Source organism: Lactuca sativa, chromosome 2 (assembly GCF_002870075.4).
Source record: "Lactuca sativa cultivar Salinas chromosome 2, Lsat_Salinas_v11, whole genome shotgun sequence".
In the NCBI taxonomy this organism is placed as follows: Eukaryota; Viridiplantae; Streptophyta; class Magnoliopsida; order Asterales; family Asteraceae; genus Lactuca; species Lactuca sativa.
This window is the reverse complement of record NC_056624.2, coordinates 8,530,943-8,540,236: the sequence shown is the minus strand read 5'-3', so window position 1 is coordinate 8,540,236 and position 9,294 is coordinate 8,530,943. Positions and strand designations below refer to the sequence as shown.

General features: G+C 40.8%; 1 non-coding gene across 1 annotated transcript; it reads right to left on the bottom strand.

Annotated features, from left to right (window-relative positions):
- Positions 1-233: 233 nt before the first annotated feature.
- On the bottom strand, positions 234-340 carry LOC128132504 (small nucleolar RNA R71). The gene has a single exon (XR_008230558.1). It is a non-coding gene; the product is annotated as a small nucleolar RNA R71 (small nucleolar RNA).
- Between the last annotated feature and the right edge of the window lie 8,954 nt (positions 341-9,294).

Here is a 9,294-nt window from a genome sequence, read left to right as displayed (position 1 = left end):
CTGGGAAGGATCATGAGGTTGTTTATAAGCATTTAGATGAATTCAATGACATTGCAGACTATTTCAATGTCCCAAATGTTCCAAGAGAGACTGTGTTGTTAAGGATGCTACCCGTTACTTTTAAGGGTGCTGCAAGAGACTGGTTGAAAGCACTTCCACCTGGTGTAATTACTACTTGGGCACAAATGTGTGAGCAATTATTGGAACAATTCTTCCCACCATCAAAAATATCTAAATTCACGAAGGCAATAGCCAACTTTGAGCAACAACTACGTGAGTCACTTTATGAGGCATGGGAGCATTATAAACGGTTACTAATAAATTTCCCTCAAAATGACCTTAACATATTAGAAGTGGTGTCTATCTTTTATGATGGGGTGAATTTCATGACAAGGAAACTCCTTGATTCTAACGGAACACTTGCTAACAAAAACTGGGTGAAGTAAGGTTGTTGATTGAAGAGTTTCCAAAGCATTCTCGTGAATACCATAATCCAAGACATGATGGAGCTAAAAGAATTAGGGGAGGAAATTCTGAAGACATGGATGATGTACTATCTATGCTCGATACCTTGGATAAAATAATGACCAAGATTGACCAATCAATTCATGCAATTAGAGTTGGTTGTGAAAGGTGCAATGTTCCACACTTAACAAAAGAATGCCACTTGAATGAACGTGGAAATAAAAAGGTGCTAGTTTGCTACTCAAGTGGGGACAAGTATGATGAAAATTGGAGGAAAACAAAAAGGGAGTGGTTACCATATGATGAATACACGAAGAAGATGGAAGAGAAGTATAGGCGGATTGACCAAGGCTTCTACTAAAAAGAACAACCACCTCTCAAGAAAAACGTTGATCTTGAATCTATGTTACATAGATTTATGGAGGCTTCCTAGAAAAGGCACAACAAAACGGATGCGGTAATAAGGTAACATCAGAATATCATGAAGGAACAACAAGCCTTGGTAATAAATCAACAACCATCAATCCAAAATATTGAAGTCCAACTAGGTCAACTAACTACTATAGTACAAGATAAATATCTCCAAAAATACTCAAGAAAATGCCTCAAGCACATGTCATGATAATAGAAACTAAAGTGGATACCTTTTCCGAGTTCCTTGAAGCACGAGAAGTTGAGCCATCTCAGTCTGAACCTAAGCCAAAGAAGACCAACCTCAAAGAAAATAAACTTATTGAAACATTGAATCCATGACGTGGAGATCCCATTTCCACGATGTGGGATAAGTATGATCATGAAAGTTTGGACGATGTACCTGCTTATCGTCCTCCTTTGCATTTTCCTTCCCAAACGAATCACCATCCACTGGAACAGGAGCATTTGAAGTTTATATAATAAGTGAAGGGTATTACGATAAATACCCCTTTCATTGATTTGTTATCTAATGTTCCCGAGTATGCAAAGTTTTTGCAAGATTTAATCGATACTCTCCAGCAGCTAAATAAGAATTCCGAGGTAATTCTAAGTGAGCAGAGTTCTAAAGTAATTATGGGAGAGTTACCAAAGAAGATGGGAGATAATGGACGCCGAACTCTTTGATGTGAATTTAGGAATACTTTGAAGATTTACGCTTTAGCAGAATCTGGGGCTAGCATAAATCTAATGCCTTACTTATTTTATCAAAATCTTAATATTCAAAGTTAAAGGCTAGAAGAATGACAATTCACATGGCCAATCGTTTACTGACATATCCTAGAGGCATTGTAGAAGATATTTTAGTTAAAATTGAAAATTTCGTTTTTCTAATTGATTTTGTCATAATGGATATGAAAAAAGAGAACAATGTTCCAATTATCTTTGGTCGCCATCTACATAATACTGCTAGGGACTTGGTTTATATTCACGAATCCAAGCCTACTGTGAGAGTGGGAGATGATGAAGCTACTTTTGGAGTAGAAGATGGTTTCCAAGGGAGTGATGTTCAAAATGAAGTTTTCAGTGTCGATGAACAGAATGAACTTGAGGAATTAGAAAAGCTTATGGAAGAAGATATTTGACAAGTCAACCATACCAAACCGAGAGCATCTGTTCCTATGGTCATGGAAGTTATTGCTTACAAAACTCCAACATCTTCGGTGAGTGAAGATAGTGAAGAATTGGTGTCCAATGAAGAAGTGGATGTTACTTCTAATTTAAGGAGTTCAATTGTGGAGAAGAGGATGATACCTGTAGAGTTTAAAAAGGAAGAAGTTAAATATGTGGAAAATAAGGGAATTAAAAGGAAGATTGAAGAAGAAGATGTTAAGGGTAAAATAGAAAATTCCAAAAAGGCATATATTAGATGAGTCCAAGCGTATAAAAGGAAATGGAAGGAGAAAAAGGTCCAATTGGTGATGGATACTCCGTCAAATTCAACGTAAGGTGGCATGGAGTTCGGCTCAAGACTCCAACAAAAAGAAGCGCTTCTCGGGAGGTAACCCGGTAATAATCTAATTGTCTCAATTATTAATGAAATTGGTGAAAATCATGTGTGGGGTTCAAAAAATTATAAGTGGTGTTATAATACAACTTGATCAGTCTAGGCCTAGCAAAAAATCCCATGACGTGGAAATGAAATCCACGATGTGGACTTTAAAAAACATGGATGGGGGGATGGCTTTACATTTAATTGAAACGAGTGTCTAACATCCGGATTCCCATATATCTTATTTTAATTATTTATTTTGAGTATTGTGGAGGGACTCGGCGAGTTGACGCTCAGACTCGCCGAGTAGGATCGCTAATTTTTTACTGAATTAATGATCGGACTCGACGTGTCGATGCGTGGACTCGACGAGCCCGTGCTGTTAATTGAAACCCTAAATTTCAGGGTCTGAGCCCTATTTATAGGCCCTTATGGCCTTCATTTGCGGCCACTGCTCCCCTGTGAAAAAGCTAGAGAGCAAAGAGAGCTTAGAAAGGAATTTGGAGGCTAATTCTTCATCCTTTGGTGTGATCTTGCAAGAAGGAGTGGGAAAATCCAAGCTAGATCGATTGTGGAGCTTGGATCTGTGTTGTTCACACTAAGATTCACGTTTTGAGGTACAAGTTCCTTCACATTTCATGTATTTGATAGATTCCTTGAATCTAGGGTGTTCTTTGCACATTTTGAGTTAGATCTTGAAGCATATGATGTCCCAATGGGTGTACATGATACATCTGGACCTTGAGAAGTTCAAAAGGTACATCTTCATCTCTAGCCCTCATCTGATGATATTCGGAGCACAGATCAATCTTGGAGAACCAAGATGCTCCCTGTAGTTGGTCAAAGAGGTCATTAATCCTCGGGAGTGGGTAACAGTTCTTCTTCGTTACCCTATTCAACTCCCGATAATCTATACACATCCGATGCGACCCGTCCTTCTTCTTCAAAAACAAAATCAGGGCTCCCCAGGGAGAACTACTTGGTCTAATGAATCCCTTGTCCAATAGCTCCTGCAACTATGTAGACAACTACTGCAACTCAGGCACATCGCCCACCGCTGCCCAACTCACCTCCCAGGTGTCCATAACGTAGGCGACATAACCTGTGCAACCGTGCTAAAGGTAGAGCCTATGCGCAACCATGCTAAAGGTAGAGCCTATCCCACGTTGCTGAACATAAAGCTGGTCCTCGCTGTGGCCTTTCGACCTGAACCACCAGCTCTCCCCCACTAGGGGTCCTCATCCGTACTAACTGATGCGCGCAGTCGATCACTGCCCCATTGGGGCTCAGCCAGTCCATACCAATAATGACCTTGTTCCCCCGCAAAGGTATGGGAACCAAGTCCACCAGGTAATGCTCCTCGAACAGCCTCAAAAGAAAATCCCGGTAGACCTCCAACGCTCGTACCGACCGGTCGTTCTCAATCTCGACCTCTAGAGGGAAATCCGACATGCCTGAAGACTCCGGAAACTTCTTGCTAAGCGCAAGAGAGACAAATGATCGAGTGGCACCCGAATCAAACAACACCTGAACTGGGATACCATTCACATGGAACGATCCTAAGCAAGGCACATAATATATCAAAATCACAGCGACATAACATAAAAGTGTAAAATAAGAAATCATACCCGTCACCACATCGGGTGCAGCGCGTGCCTCCTCGGCTGTCAGCTGAAATGCTTAGCTCCGAACCACTGGAGCCTCCGACTTGGCCTTCCGGCCATCCACAACCTGTGCTGTCGCTGGAGTCGGCGCCACTGTCGGCACCGCTGTTGCTGCTGTCAATCTAGGGCAATTGGCCTTTTTATGGCCCTTCTGATTGCAATGAAAGCAAATCAGGTTAGATATCTAAATCGTAGGAGTAGGGGTAGCATAATCTCTGCTAAAATGTACAACCTTTCTGCACTTATAGCAGCCTAAACCCGGGCCAGTGCAACAAGCTCCCTCGTGTGACTGACCGCATTTCTCACAGCGGTCCCGCCCTGACTGGCCTTTTGGCCTACCATCGGATCCCTTGGGTTTCTTCCCCGAAGCCCCCATCGTCAGCCCCTCCGTTGCCTTCCTCTTTCGGATGTGCTCCAGATCAATCTCCCTTTCCCTATCCTTGGGAATCATGGAATCCAAGGTAGGACAAGCTAAGAAACTGATATGATCTCGGATGTCAGCTCGTAGGATGTCATGTTAGCGAGTCCTCTTCATGTCCTCATCACCCGTATAATGGGCCACCAACAATGCCTTTTCTCAGGACTTGGCGGTGATCTCTGCCACAGTCTCCGTAGTCTGTCTCATCTGCAAGAACTCCCTGGCCAGCTGCTGAATTTCCACAGCTGGTGCAAACTCCACCCTGAATCTGGTCACAAAGTCTGACCAGGTCATAGCCTCAATAGCCGAGGCTCCCAGAGACTCACCAACCGACTCCCACCAATCTCTCACCCTGTCTCTCAAACACCCTGCAGCGAAACGGACCTTCGAACCTTCTGGGCAGAGGCTCGTCAGCTATGCATAATCGATGTCTATAATCCATCTCCTAGCAGCAATGGGGTCCTTCACCCCATGGAAATCTGGCGCACCACTCCCTCTGAAGTCCTTAAAGGACAGTGTTTGTGACCCCAACTGACTGGTCGCCATGCCACTCCTGAACGCCCTGAGGCGATCCTCCATCAGCTCAATGATCCCTTCCTTGATCAACCCAAAGATAAACGGCATCACATCAAGGATATCCATCGCGATCTCGTACGGGATGAACTCACGTAACCCATCATCCACATGATCGGATCCTACGCCCGAGCCCAATCCTGAACCTCCTGCTCCATGTCGCGTGACCACCATTCTGAAATAAACATACGATTGTCAGGGTCATATATACCTTTTGAGGTCTCACACACTTTCCAAGTTTCCAGGTTCCATCTAGACCCTCCTTGATTCGAGTACGGGTCCTCTGCTTTCAGTAGTATGGGCCCATACTACCTTCCACATCTACCCGTACTTTCCTTAAGGATTGCTTCGACTTTGCTAAGTCCCTTTTACTGATACCCTTTCTGTTGACCTCATCCTAGGCTTCCCTAGGGCACTCTCCGACCTACCCTCTGCCATCAGCTGCACTAGGAGTCCCCACCACCTCCCCTTAGCTAGCTTGCGAATACTGTTACATATCCATTCCTTAGCTAGTTGAAGATGGCCAGAACCCCCATAGCACAAAGCAAGTAGTATTCGTGCATTGGGTAACCAAAATCAGTCATAACCTACACATGCAATCCTACTGCTGACTAAACAGTCCTAGCATACAGCTCATACAACAGGCATATAAGGCATCCTCCCTAGAACCTTAACCCTAATTATCATGCAATTCTTAGAATCATATATCAGGGACACAAGGCATCCTCCTAGATCCTTAGTCCTATTCTAGCATGTAGTTTTCTGAATCAAAATCATATAACATAACATAGCAAGTATGGGTATCATGGGGAAAACTTACTTGAGCCCGGACGGTCGCATGCATCACACACTTCGTCTTTCTTAAAATCCTTCCATTTAGATTTTAGAAAATTTCGTTGTAAAAATATTTTAGTCCCTCAGTTTGAGTCCACACACCCCTGAGGGTGTGTACGAATCCCTCAAACCAGGGCTTTGATACCAACTTGTAACATCCCAAAATTCAAGCTCGAAAATTTCATTTTTGAATTAACAATTCCATAAACATTTTTACCAAAACATTTTCAAATAAACAACACGTCACAAAATCTTATTCAGGTGTCCCAAACCATAACGTCAAAAGCAATAAAAATCAGAGTATAGTCCCAAAAACTCCGTGCGGAGAATCATGTGTGTGTGTAATGCGCTGCTACACCGCCGGTCCTTCCCCTTCGACTAAGAGGTACCTAAAACCAAAACCAAAATTGTAAGCACAAAGCTTAGTGATTTCCCCAATCATTCCACATACAATACAATATCATCGGTATCTTTCAACCGGTAACCTTCACCGGTATCTTTCAACCGGTAACCTTCATCGGTATCTTTCAACCGGTAACCATTATCGGTATCTTTCAACTGGTAATCAACATTGGTATCTTTCAACTGGTATCCATCATCGTTATGTTTCAACCGGTAACTGGGGACTATTTCACCGCCTACCACTAGCATACAATCAACAGATATAAACATACAGTCAGGCATATCCGGTTACTGACTTACCCTTGGGTCCTAAGGAAAACTGTTAGGGAAACTAATCCCTACTATACACATAACCTATCATCCAGATATATCTCATAACCAACACATAACCAGACCAAGATATCACAAAGACCATTATCTTCTAAATACTCCATTTTGAAGGGCCGACATTGTGGCCTTAGACCCACCCCTACTGGAAGGTAACTCACCTCAATGTTGTGCAATATTTGAATTATCCTCGGAGCACAAGTCGACTCCCTTCGACTCCTCCATCCTTAAATGACAACCTCCAAGTCAACACACAGCACGTGCAACCCTAAACAGGGTTTGTCTAAATCCAGTCAAAGTCAACTTCAAATTGACCTGACTCGCCGAGTTGGGTCGTTAACTCGCCAAGTCCCTCACCCTTTACTCGCCCTTGTCCACTTGTCGACTCGTTGAGTTTGGCATCGACTCGACGAGTTCCTCTTTCATATGAACATCACATGAAACTTATCGGACTCGCCGAGTTGTATGAACACTCATCGATTCCACCTTCATTTGATGAACAAGTCTTGTCCTCGACTCACCAAGTTGTATGAACAACTTGTCGAGTTCATCTTCATTCTTCAGAAGATTTCGTTGGACTCGCCAAGTCTATTCTAGTACTCGTCGAGTCCCATGAACTCCAGGTCTAAAATCACGTCCAATGCATTGGGTAACACTTTATGTCCAACTACAACCCTTCCAACACTCAACTAATTCCTTCGACCCCCAACAGATTTGGGACTCAAAGCCATGGACTCGTCGAGTCCAAGAATGGACTCGCCGAGTCAGTCACGTCTACACTCTAAATCCTCGATCTACCACGTAAAATTACAAACTTTATGTGCTTGCATGGGACTTTGATCTCAAAAAGACATAAAACAAGCTCTTAAGATGCATGGGGCCTTTCATGGGTGCAAAAGCAACTCAAATCTTCCTAGTGACCCCTTTAATGATGTGATTTAGAAGCTTTAACCCCCAACCATGTTTGCAAACATGGTTGGCCACCAAAAATGGCTGACTAAGGGGATGGGTATTTTGGAAATCTGATGAAGCATATGCTTTTGTCAAAGAGAGAGAGAGAGAGAGAGAGAGAGAGAGAGAGTATTTTCGTTTTTTTTATTCCTATAATAAAAAAATTGGAAAAAAGAAAATGCAAAGGGCACAATCGTCATTATAAAAAAATGTAAAGCAAACTGTACCAAACTCGCAATAGAATGAAAAGTTTGGACCTCTGGTGCTAGTCCAATCTTTTTTGGACCAAAGTGACAATTTTCAGCTAACCATAGGGACCATTAGTGCAGTTTTGTCAAAAATAATTCGTTTTGCTTGAGGGCAAGCAAAGGATAAGTGTGGGGTATTCTGGTATTGACATATTTATACATACTTTTAGGCAATATTTGAATACATTGTTATACATATTTTGGTTATTTGCATGGAATAATTGTATTTATAAGATTAAATTGTATTTTCCAGCCAAAATAAGTCAATTTGAAGAATAAGGACTAAAAGTGGCAAAAGGAGAAACTTTGGAGGCTTGAAAGATTAAAGAGAAGAAAACCCACAAAAAAAGTTATATCCATGTCGTGGATAGCTTTAACACGAAGTGGAAAGGAAAATTCTGGAAGATAAGTTTGCACAAAGTCAAAATCCTTGCCCGATAAGGATTCATCTTAATCCACAATGTGGAGCCCTATTCCATGACATGGAATGTAATTTCATGACAAGTATATATATATATATATATATATATATATATATATATATATATATATATATATATATATATATATATATATATATCTTTCTTTAACTTTGGGGTGGGGTTTGTTTTGGAAAAATGGAGTTCAAAAGTCATTTTTCAGAGGATTAAAAGTCAGAAAACCCATAATTTCAGCCAATGAAGAAGAAGGAGATCATAATCTATTCTCTGCTTGGTACGCTACTATGTGTTTAACTATGAAGTTTACTAGTATGATTGCTTTGATGAGTAGCTTAATCTAGCTGCTTCTGTTAGCTAGACGAAGTTGGAACTCATGGTTTGTTTATATTAATTTAGACTTTTCTACTTGGTTAATGTCTTATCTTTGATTAATTATACCTAGCTTTCTTAACTTGATACTTGATTGCTTTAATTCGTATTTTGTTTAATTTAGTGACCATTAATCTGCATGAATTTAACTACCTAGTAATTTAGTAAGCATTATATTATTAGAGCTAAGATCAAAATTGAAATATTGAATTTAGCTGCGTTAGAGACCTCATATTGTGACAACAATTGTATTGTTAAATCACTCTTACATAGCTCCAATCCTATCTATTAATTGATTGTGTGTTCAATTATGTGTGACCATGCATAACTCTACATGAATTAATTGAATATTGGTAAATTTGGAGTTGAATTGCTAATAACATTTTAATTGGCAACCAATAGGAATTTTCATAATTAATATTTACACCATTGAGGGAAAGTGGATTCGAGCTAACATAAGTATTTTGATAATTTCATTGAATAGTTGTTGATAAATTAAGTTCATCTAAACTTGCAAAATTAGAAAAAAAACCCCATTATACTTTTGTTAGAATTTTAGATTAATTTAATAGTATGTAGGTTAAATAACTGATTATGTTCCCTGTGTTCATACCCGACTTTCGTGTTATACTACTTGCGA